General features: G+C 38.4%; 1 protein-coding gene across 1 annotated transcript in view; it reads left to right on the top strand.

The window, feature by feature from the left end:
• Window positions 1-3,946, top strand: part of Mettl4 (methyltransferase like 4) — a 37,848-nt gene extending 33,902 nt beyond the window's left edge. Inside the window, exon 10 of the mRNA XM_013027125.1 lies at window positions 3,432-3,946. The gene's annotated coding sequence lies outside the window, so the exon portion shown is untranslated. The remainder of the gene's footprint in view (window positions 1-3,431) is intronic.
• Window positions 3,947-10,566: the final 6,620 nt, after the last annotated feature.

The following is a 10,566-nucleotide window of genomic DNA, read 5'->3' as shown; positions in this document are numbered from 1 at the left end:
TACTAGATATTGCAAATAAGGGAAACCATGGGACCTATGTTTCTTTGGGCCTGGCTTACTTCACTTAATATAATTTTTTCCAAGCCTTTCCATTTGCATAGGGCAATGTCATTCTTTCTGATGGAGGCATAGAATTCCATTGTGTCTATGTACCACATTTTCTTGATCCATTCATCTACTGAGGGGCATCTGGGTTGGTTCCATATTTTAGCTATGGTGAAGAATGCTGTGATAAACATAGTTGTAGCACAACATTTTGATCTTGCTCAACTGAGAAATACTTCCCAGGCAAGCTTAATGAAGTCTCATACACAAACCCATTTTTATGGGTTTATAGAGCTTCATTTGGCTCAACTGACAGTCTTTAAGTATTATACTAAGTCTCTTGGCTTTATCCAGGTTCTCAGCAGCCTGAAAGCTTTTTGAAATGGCATACAGAATAACCAGAATTAGGACTGGAGGCATAGTTCAGTGGTAGAGAACCTGCCTGCCAAGTACAAGGCCCTGAATTGAAACCCAGCAACACACACACACACACACACACACGCACGCACGCACGCACACCCACACCCACACCCAAAGAACTATAATAATAATAATGATCTTGGTATTTTTTAGCTGTTTAGTAATTCACCAGTGGTTTCATTATGTCATTGTAAAGGAGGTATACAATCTGTTCAACTGTTCCACCTGTTGTGTAATTAATTGTACACAAGCCATATAGCCTCCCTTTGGGTTTAAAGTCTGCCTTAGAATGCTAACACTATGGAGGTTCCTCAAAAGACTAAACATAGAACTCCTTTATGACCCAGTAATTCCACTCCTGGGTATTTACTCAAATGACCACAAACAAGGCCACACTAAAGCTATCAGCACAACTATGTTCATTGCAGTATTATTTACCATAGTTAAGATATAGAATCAGCCTAGATGCCCCTTAGTAGATAAATGGGTCAAGAAAAATGTGGTATATATACAATGGAATTCTATGCATCCATCGGAAAGAATGACATCACCCCATGCATAAGGAAATGGAAAGACTTGGAAAAAATATTAAATGAAAATGCCAATAGAAATGGGATAATTTGTGATTCTCAACTTATTGTCTCTGATTCTGATGGCCAGTTGTGATGTTTGACATGGTCTTTGTAGTTTTTGTTTGTTTGCTTGTTTTTACTGAATATTTTGTCTGGAGATTAGTTGGCAGGTTTGAAAAGATGACAACTGCACCTACATCTATCACAGTCTGCCATGTATTGCAGTGATAATATTCCCTATGGCTCTTAGTGCATAAGAAACAATTGGCAATGCAGTAGCTCCTAGAATCTTTTCAAGATGAGTGTAATTCCTGTTTTCACAACCATATCAGCACATTCACTGAAATGTTTGCATGGTATTAGGTAGTACTTCTAGATCATTGTGATGTCAGAGACAAAATAGGAAGAATTTGTTCACCAAAAAGATTTTTTTTTTGTAAAAAGTAAAACAATGATTTGAAGATATCCAGGTAAGGCTAATTAAAACAATTACATTATTTCACATATCAGAAACTGCAAGAAGATCTCACAGAAGGTTAGTGGTACCATACCATACTTGATAAGCATCACTCGCAATATTCCCCCAATCCTATACTGCTTCTTCACTGACATGAACATGATCAGTTGCCAGCAGAGAAATAAATGCTGGGAATGCACTGTATCCACCTGATATCATCTGATGTCCTAGAAATGATGCTAGTGAGTGCCCAGCCACATTTGAACCAATTAGGACTGCAATAAATTCTGTCCAAGAATGAAGCCATGATGAGTAACTTTGACAGTTAATGTAGGTGGATTGAAATGTGCCTAAGAGATCAATAAAGTATACTTCTTATTATAGCTGTGAGTTTCTTTCCAGAGAGGATTCACAAAGAAGGGATCTCTTCCCTGAATGTGGGTGGCACCATTCCCATAGGGTGAAGGCACAGCTGGGATAAAAGAGAAAAGGAGAAAGCCAGACCTACTCTTCTCTGCTTTCTGGCTATGATGTGTGCTGCTCTGATCTGCCAAGCTCTCTCTGTCCTCATGGGCTGTAACCTCTGAAACTATGTGCTAAAATAAATCTCTTTTTAAGTTATTTATGTCAGACATTTAGTCTCAGCAATAAGAAAGGTAACCAAGGGGCTGGGAAGGTGGCTCAGTGGTAGAGCGCTTGCCTTGCATGCCTGAGGCTCTGGGTTCAATTCCTCAGCACCCATAAGCAAAAAGAAAAAAAAAAGCCGGAAGTGGCGCTGTGGCTCAAGTGGTAGAGCGCTAGCCTTGAGCTGAAGAGCTGAGGGGCAGCGCCCAGGCCCAGAGTTCAGGCCCCACGACTGGACCCCCCCCCAAAAAAAAGAAAGGTAACCAATACAGAAACAAAAATTAGAATCAAACCAGCCACGGTTATGTTGTCTATGGGGGAATGTTTACCCTAGAAAACAATTTCCTAGCTGCTTGAGTAGCTTGGAGCTGGTGTTCCAAATTGTTGCTACTTATGCCTTTGGCAATGTCATGAACAGCACAATTCACAATGTGCTGATTATTGTGGTTTTTCTGCAGTGGAAGAGCATCATCATGAAATGATACTTCTCCTTCTAACATCTGGTCATCTTTCTCAGCTTTCCCCAGCTCTCCATTAATTTTTACTTGATGCTACTTCATTTCTGAACTTTCTGTGCCTTTGTCCTTGAGTCTGTTAAGATATGCAATGGGACAGTTAGTATATTCATTGGTAGACATGGTTATAAGATGAAGGAAGGATGGTTCAATGTTCAGGCTGCAGATGGCTGCTCTTGAGACTTCCAGCCATTGCTCAGCTCACAGATGGTGTCTACATATCTCTTCCTTCAGTAGATTATGGAAGGTCAGACCATTTTATATTTGTTTCTCAAACCCGTAATAGGCAGAAGAATCTTCCACTACAAAATATGTCTTTGGAATGAGGATTATTTTGAGTGATGACAACTGAGGCAGAAGCAACAAAAGCTCCAGACATTTTCCCTGTTTGTCTAAAAGCAGGGCATGAATTTACAGTGGTGTCCCTCCTCCCTTCTCTAACAAAAAGGACAGGAGCTTTTCCCAGACTGAGTGGACTCTAGTCCTTTCCTGGTTTAGCAGTTCTAGAGGAATCTACATAACAGACTTTAGGAGCTTTATTTGCCATTAGTTATCCATATGTATATCTTCCTACAATTTGCTGGTATGTGGGATTCAAAGTCCTTTTCCTTTGTCTTGTTATTTTAAAAATCGATTATTTGCTGAAGGTGTTTCTACAGGCCAGAGTGCTTAATCTATCTCTTTGAAAATTACTCATTCCTTGGATATTTCTTATGTATGTTGAGATATACATGTTATAGTAAACTTCAGTTAGTTTTCTTTTTGTTAATCTGTTTTTTTTCTTTTTTTTTGTTACAGGGGCCTTGCCCAAGGACTTGGAAAAGCAGAGGGAAATTAAATTGTTTCTCGCATCAACATATTGGAACTGCCAATATTTAATGAACAAATGAATCGACTCTTGGCTTTCAAGTATCTTTCAATTAATTGAATTGACAGACTCCTGTAAGAAGTTAGTAGAGCATAATAAATCAGAATATGCAGTCAGAGACTGAGCAGTGGAACAGGTAGAAAGTATTGCAAAAGTTCAGAGAAGCAGATCTTTTAGAGAATATGAAGCAACATGAGAAATGTTAAATTTAGTTTATTTCTAAACTCCAGTTAGTGACTGGAATGCAGTTAACAGACAATAGGCAGCTAACGTGCTGATTAAACATCCTGGTTCAGAAGAATTTAAAGGAATTAGGTCCTTTAGATGGGTAAACCTTAAAAAAAATTGCTTACCTAGAGACTTAGCAGTTAATACACAAATTTTTGTTGTTGTTGTTGTTTTACTTTTCTTTAAGTCACAAACATGTTTTAATCTTCACAATGGTAGTCATATTATCTTAATCTACATTGCTTATAACTCTATGACCTTTAACAATAAAACTATTTTTTTACAAATCGGGTGACATGTACATTTCTTTCCTTTTGCTTAGTATCAGCTATTCCCTCTTTCTCTCTCATTCCCTCCCTCCCATTACTGCCCTTGAGTTGCTAAGTTCACTTTCATCAATGTCCATTGCAGTCGATGGGCCCCTCTGCTGTATTTTTTCACCTGTTTCCACTGATTCTGTGCGCAATACACAAATTTTTGCTAATTTAATAGAACTAGAAGTAAAACTTATTGAAGATTTCAAAAGCTTTTGTATTTGTTTCTAAGCTTGTACTGGAGCTTCAGCACAGGGTCTCATATGCTTATACAGCTTACTTGTTCATGGCTGGTGCTCTATTACTTGAATCATGACTCCAGTCTAGCTTCTTGATGGTTATTTTGGGGGCAGAATCTTGAGGTATTTTCTGTCTGGGCTGGTTTTGAATTGAGATGCTCTGAATGCAGCCTCCTAAGTAGCTAAGATTACAAGTATGAGCTACTAGTATCTGGCCATTCTCTACTATTAAATAAATCATACATATTTAAAATGCTTTGTTTAATGACTTTTAACTTGAGGATACATCCATGAATCCACCATCTCAAATAAGATAATAAACATAACTATCACTACTCAAAAATTTCTCATGGCTCTTTATAATCCATTTTTCCTTAATTGCCCCTTCTATTCCATTCCATGTAATTATGATCTGTTTTCTGTATTACAGATTGTATGCATTTTCTAGAATTTTATGGGGATGAAATAGTATAATATCCAGTCTTTTCTTTCTTTTAACTTGGCATAATTTGTTTTTGTAAATATTTTTTGTGCTAATCCTGGGGCTTGAACTCAGGGCCTGGGCTCTGTCCCTGAGATTCATTTTGCTCAAAGCTAGTGCTCTACCACTTGAGACATAGTGCCACTTCTGGCTTTTTCTGAATACTTTATTGGAGATCAGTCTCACATACTTTCCTGCTTGAGCTAGCTTTCAACCATGATCCTTAGATCTCAGCTTCTGGAGTAAGGTTACAGTCATGAACGATCAGTGCTGACTAGTACTTGATTATATGGGTCTACCACAGTTACCCATTAATAGTAGTTTTCCATTGCTGATATAACAAATTACCACAATCATAATGGCCTAAATTAGAACCAATTATTACCTTTTATTTTTTAAGGTCAGAAATTTCAAACAGTAGAGTCTAGGTTTACTGTTTAGCATCTTAAAGGTAAAAATAAAGGTGCTGCCTAGCACAACAAATAGGCTCTTATTTGTAGGTTCTAGGGAAGAATTCCCTTTATTATTTTATTTTTTGGTTTATTTGATGCAGGTCTTGGGGCTTGAACTCAGGTTCTAGGTGCTGTCTTTGGGCTTTGTGCTCAAGACTAGTACTCTTATCACTTGAGCCACAGCTCCATATCTAGCTTTTTTTTTTTTTTCTGGTAGTGGGGCCTGAACTCTGGGCCTGGGCGCTGTCCCTCAGCTCTTCAGCTCAAGGCTAGCGCTCTACCACTTGAGCCACAGCGCCACTTCTGGCTTTTTTCTTATGTGGTGCTGAGGAATTGAACCCAGGGCCTCGAGCATGCAAGGCAAGTGCTCTACCACTGAGCCACCTTCCCAGCCCCCATATCTAGCTTTTTTGTGTGGTTATTTGGAGATCAGAGTCTTTCAGACTTTCCTGAGCTGGTTGACTTTGAAACTCAGTCTTCATATCTCAGCCTCCTGAGTAGCTAGGTCTACAGGTAAGGAACAAGGCAAGAATTCGTTTTCAAGCTCCTTCAGATAGATAGAATTCTATTCTGTTTTTGGCTGTTGGCTTGGATTTGTAGCTTCAAGAGGCTGCTCTCAAGTCCTTGCACATGATCATCTTCAAAGCCATAGTAGCACACCAGCTCCTCTCATCCATTAAATCTCTTCAATACCCTATTATGTTACCCTGTGGAAAAAATTCTCAGCTTTTAAAGTTTTGGTAATCAGATTGAGTCCACCTGGGTAATCTCTCTCTCTCTCTCTCTTTTATATACTCAGATTTGTTTCCTCCCTCCTTTCTTCTTTTGTTCTGCCCAAACCAGAGACTTTTGGAACCAGTGTAATACTGGCCTCATATTAGGAATTAGAAAATGTTCTCCTTTTCTATTTTCCAAAAAAAATAGAGTGAAGTCGTTAATCAGTCCCTATATCTTATTGCTGGCCCCTTCTATGTCTTAGATACCATGAAAGTGAGCAACTTTTCCTACCATGTACTTTTCTTCCATGATATTTTGGCCTTATTTTTAGCTCCAAAGCATTGTAGTCAAGTGACCGGATTGAAACTTCTGAAACAATGAACTATAGTGAATATTTCCTTCTTTAAGTTGATTTTTCTCAGGTAATTTTTTGTCGGTAATTTATTTTCATTTTTATTTCCCTTTTTATTGTTATTATCAAGTTGATATACAAAGGGGTTACAGTTACATAAGTCAAGTAAAGAGTACATTTCTTTTTGGATAATGTCACCCCTTCCCTCACTCTCTCCCAGTTTTCCCCCTCTCATCTCCACCATCAAGTTCATTTTCAACATAGTGTCTAGTAAGTACCATTGCTGCATATTTTCACCCTTTGTCCCTCCATTTCTGTGCTCCCTTACCCTCTCAAATACAGATAAACAAACAAGACAAAAAGAATGCAAAAACAACAAAGAAAAACTTGTATTCATTTCCTGGAGTTCATTTGATGCACATAGGCATTATGCCTTTGTGTTCCTCTCCTAAGAGTAGCTTCCTTTGTCTCAAGTACTTTTTTTTTTCCAGTGACAGACCAATCTCCCTTTAATTGTCAGATAAGAAAAGCTGAGATCAAAAGAAGTTGCTTGACTTGTTCAGTCAGAGCCAATAGCTAGGTAGTCTAAGAACAGATGGTAGGGGCTGATTTGATACAATGGAGAAGATAGTCTTCTTAGAATATATAATTTAATTTGGATAGATGGATCCTAATTGATCTTATCCTCAAATGATTATGTACTTATAAAGTCCCCCCATCTCAAATTTGACTTAAAGATAGTTGAACTGAAATGGCTAAGACACGAATAGGCTTAGGTGTTAGTATCTTGGATTTGTTTCTTACAGGAACACTTGTGAGACTCCATAGGGGTGTGGAGTGGGATGGGAATGATGGAGGTGGTCATTGGTAGGCCAAACAAAGAAGGTGAATGGCTGTGGCAGGACTTAAATAGTAATCTCAGTAGGAGAAAGAAGAAAATTATCAGTCATTCTTTTTCTGTTACTGAATTTATGATTACAGTACTATAGCAATGGCTTGAGTGTTTAGGGATAATTTTGTTTCTGCTCAACTCTTAATTTCATTGTTTCCATTTTCTCCTTTTTATATTTGTTCATGATGTGCCTGAGAAGATCTACTTATTAAGAGGTAACCCAACCAGTCTCAAATATGTTGGAAATCCTGTCATGAACCTGAAATTAAAATGAATAAGCTTCCAAGTTGCAAATAGATGGAACACATTAGGCCCTCTTATAGCATAAGTAAAAGGATCCTGTCATGAACCTGAAATTAAAATGAATAAGCTTCCAAGTTGCAAATAGATGGAACACATTAGGCCCTCTTATAGCATAAGTAAAAGGAATGGGATTTTGGAGATAGAAGGCTGACCTACAGATCTCATTTTAATTGTAAGGAAACCCCAACTGGAGTCAAGGACAAATTTCTAGTAGGCAAAGACACAGGAAAATTCTTAGTAATCTCCATAGTTGCTATTTGTAGGTTTTATTTTGCTTTACTGCAATTTAATAGGTTTAAAAGTGAACTTTTCTTTCTATTAACTTATTGATATCAATTATTCTCCAACTGTAATCTTTAGAATCAATTCAAGTTATTAAAGTTATTTTTGGGAGGTACAGTATTCAGGAGGGAAAGTATATCCTCTGAGTCCCTTGAAATGAGCTAAAAAAGGATAAGAACTTTCATTATATTCAGTTTAAATTAAGTAAAAATTGAACTACACTTTTTGAGTGCAGGAATGGGGAAAAATAAGGGAGAACTACAGAAGAGGTAACATTGATCAAGATGCACTGTACTCAAACCTGACTTATGGAATTGGAACCTTTGTATTAAAAAATAATAAAAAGAAGCCGGGTGCCAGTGTCTCATGCCTGTAATCCTAGCTACTTAAGAGGCTGAGATCTGAGGATTGCGGTTCAAAGCCAGCCCGGGCAGGAAAGTCTGTGACACACTTATTTACAATTAACCACCAGAAAAACCAGAAGTAGCACTGTAGCTCAAGTAGTAGAGTGCTAGCCTTGAGCTGAAGAGCTGAGGGACAGTGCCCAGGCCCAGAGTTCAAGCCCCACAACTGACTAAAAAAGGGAGAGGGGCTGGGAAGGTGGCTCAGTAGTCGAGTGCTTGCCTCACATGCATGAGGCTCTGGGTTCAATTCCTCAGCACCACATAAACAGAAAAAGCCAGAAATGACGCTGTGTCTCAAGTGGTTGAGCACTAGCTTTTGAGCTGAAGGGCTGAGGGACAGTGCCCAGGCCCAATTTTCAAGCACCACAACCAACAACAACAACAAAAATAATAAAAAAAATAGCTTAATAGATATATGAAGTATAATCAGGTCCAAATAGTTTTTGCATGCAATTAAAAAAGTAGTCATTAACTTCCTGAGTGTTTTTCTTATTGTGACACTTCAGAACTAAAGTGTTTTTTTTTTTGTTGTTGTTGTTCTTTAAAATATGATTAGCTGGGCACTGGTGGCTCTTTAGTTCCAATTAACCAGCAAAAAAAAAAAAGCCAGAAGTGGAAGTGTGAATCAAGTGGTAAGCATCAGCCTTGAGAGAAAGAAAACAAGAGCACAAAGCATGGAGTTCAAACCCCAGTACTAGCACAAAAAGAAGAAAAAAAGAGAAAACATGATTAAAGTAGCCAATGGGTATTGTAGTAGCTTTCTCTAGACTATAAGAACTCATCATGTCTGTCCTTTTCTGGAGAAAATATCCCCAATCTACAATGGAGTCCTCAAGTACATATGAATATAATATATGGTAGAGCATGGCTTAAACAAAAATGCTTCTGTGAGAAGTATCAAGAAGTTAAAAGTAGGGGCTGGGAAGGTGGCTCAGTGGTAGAGCACTTGCCTTGCATGCATGAGGCCCTGGGTTCAATTCCTCAGCACCACATAAGCAAAGAGAAAATAGCCGGAAGTGGCGCTGTGGCTCAAGCGGTAGAGCGCTAACCTTGAGCTGAAGAGCTGAGGGGCAGCGCCCAGGCCGAGTTCAGGCCCCACGACTGGACTCCCCCCCCAAAAAAAAGAAGTTAAAAGTGAATTTTTTACAACATGATTATTGGGGGGAATAGTCATCTGTTGGAACTTTCCCTCTCCCTCTCCTAGCTTCCTCTGGTTTCTCTTCTAGTTTATTTAATATAGCTGATAAGAAAGGTCTGAGAATAACTCCTCTTTCACGTAAGAGGACACTATTGAAAAACCTACCAGGCACTATGGGTGTGTGTATGAGGGTCCAAAATATAAATGGAGACTAACTCTAGCCTAGACAAAGTGGTCTTTGCTTTCCCACATGATCCATCTAACCCTGCCACATAAGGTCCTGAAGACCTTAGGACCTGAAATTTGCTTTTATGGGTTACTATGGAGTTAGGCAGTTAAGGGAGGAATCGAGGTCTTAAGATTTTTGTAAATTTTCCCATTCATTAAGACTATGTTTATTACACTACACTATGATTTTAAATATATTGATGACTTGAGTGGTTTATTGTCTCTGAGGACACAATGTTCTATCTGTAGTGTTTGGTGCTTTGAAAAAAATTTTTTTTGTCGGTCGTGGGGCTTGAACTCTGAGCCTGGGGCACTGTCCCTCAGCACTTCAGCTCAAGGTTAATGCTCTACCACATGAACCACAGCGCCACTCCTGGTTTTCTGGTGGTTTATTGGAGATAAGAGTCTCACGGACTTTCCTGCCCGGGCTGGCTTTGAACAGTGATCCTCAAATCTCAGTCTCCTGAGTAGTTAGGATTACAGGTGTGAGCCACTGGTACCCAGGTTGAAAATCTTTTAATAAGAGGAAAGGCATGTTTGCCTCTTGGAGAGTAAAACAATATAAAGAGAAAAATGAGGAAAAAAGCTTAAGTTTAAAGAACGTTAAGCATTTGGCTATGCTTATATACATGTCTCAAGGTTGTTCTATTCTGTTACATACAATAGAACAGTTGAGCTCATACAATTTTTATCTTCTTTCCTGATTATCCTCTATTGGATCTTTAGCTATTAGCACAGTACATCACACATAATAGGAACTCAGTAAATACATTTTAATGTTATAATGGAGAAAGCTGCATTAAAGCTGAAGGTTAATGTAGGGAAGTGAGGTCTTTTGTGGAGACAGCTGGAACTTTGCTAAACTCAGTATTTTAATATGTTTACACAACTTTTCAGTTTACAAGAGATGGCTGTATAGGGTGCCTTATTTTTCCTCACAACTCTATGGGGGAAAGTATTTGTCTTTTACTAAGTAAGTACGAGAGGTTAAGTATTTTATCAGTGACAGGTCTCACATTGAGTCCTTTTTTTTTT

The sequence above is a fragment of the Dipodomys ordii genome, unplaced genomic scaffold (genome assembly GCF_000151885.1).
Source record: "Dipodomys ordii isolate 6190 unplaced genomic scaffold, Dord_2.0 Scaffold100, whole genome shotgun sequence".
Lineage (NCBI taxonomy): Eukaryota > Metazoa > Chordata > Mammalia > Rodentia > Heteromyidae > Dipodomys > Dipodomys ordii.
Note: the sequence above shows the minus strand (reverse complement) of the source record. Positions and strands in the feature narration are given on the sequence as shown.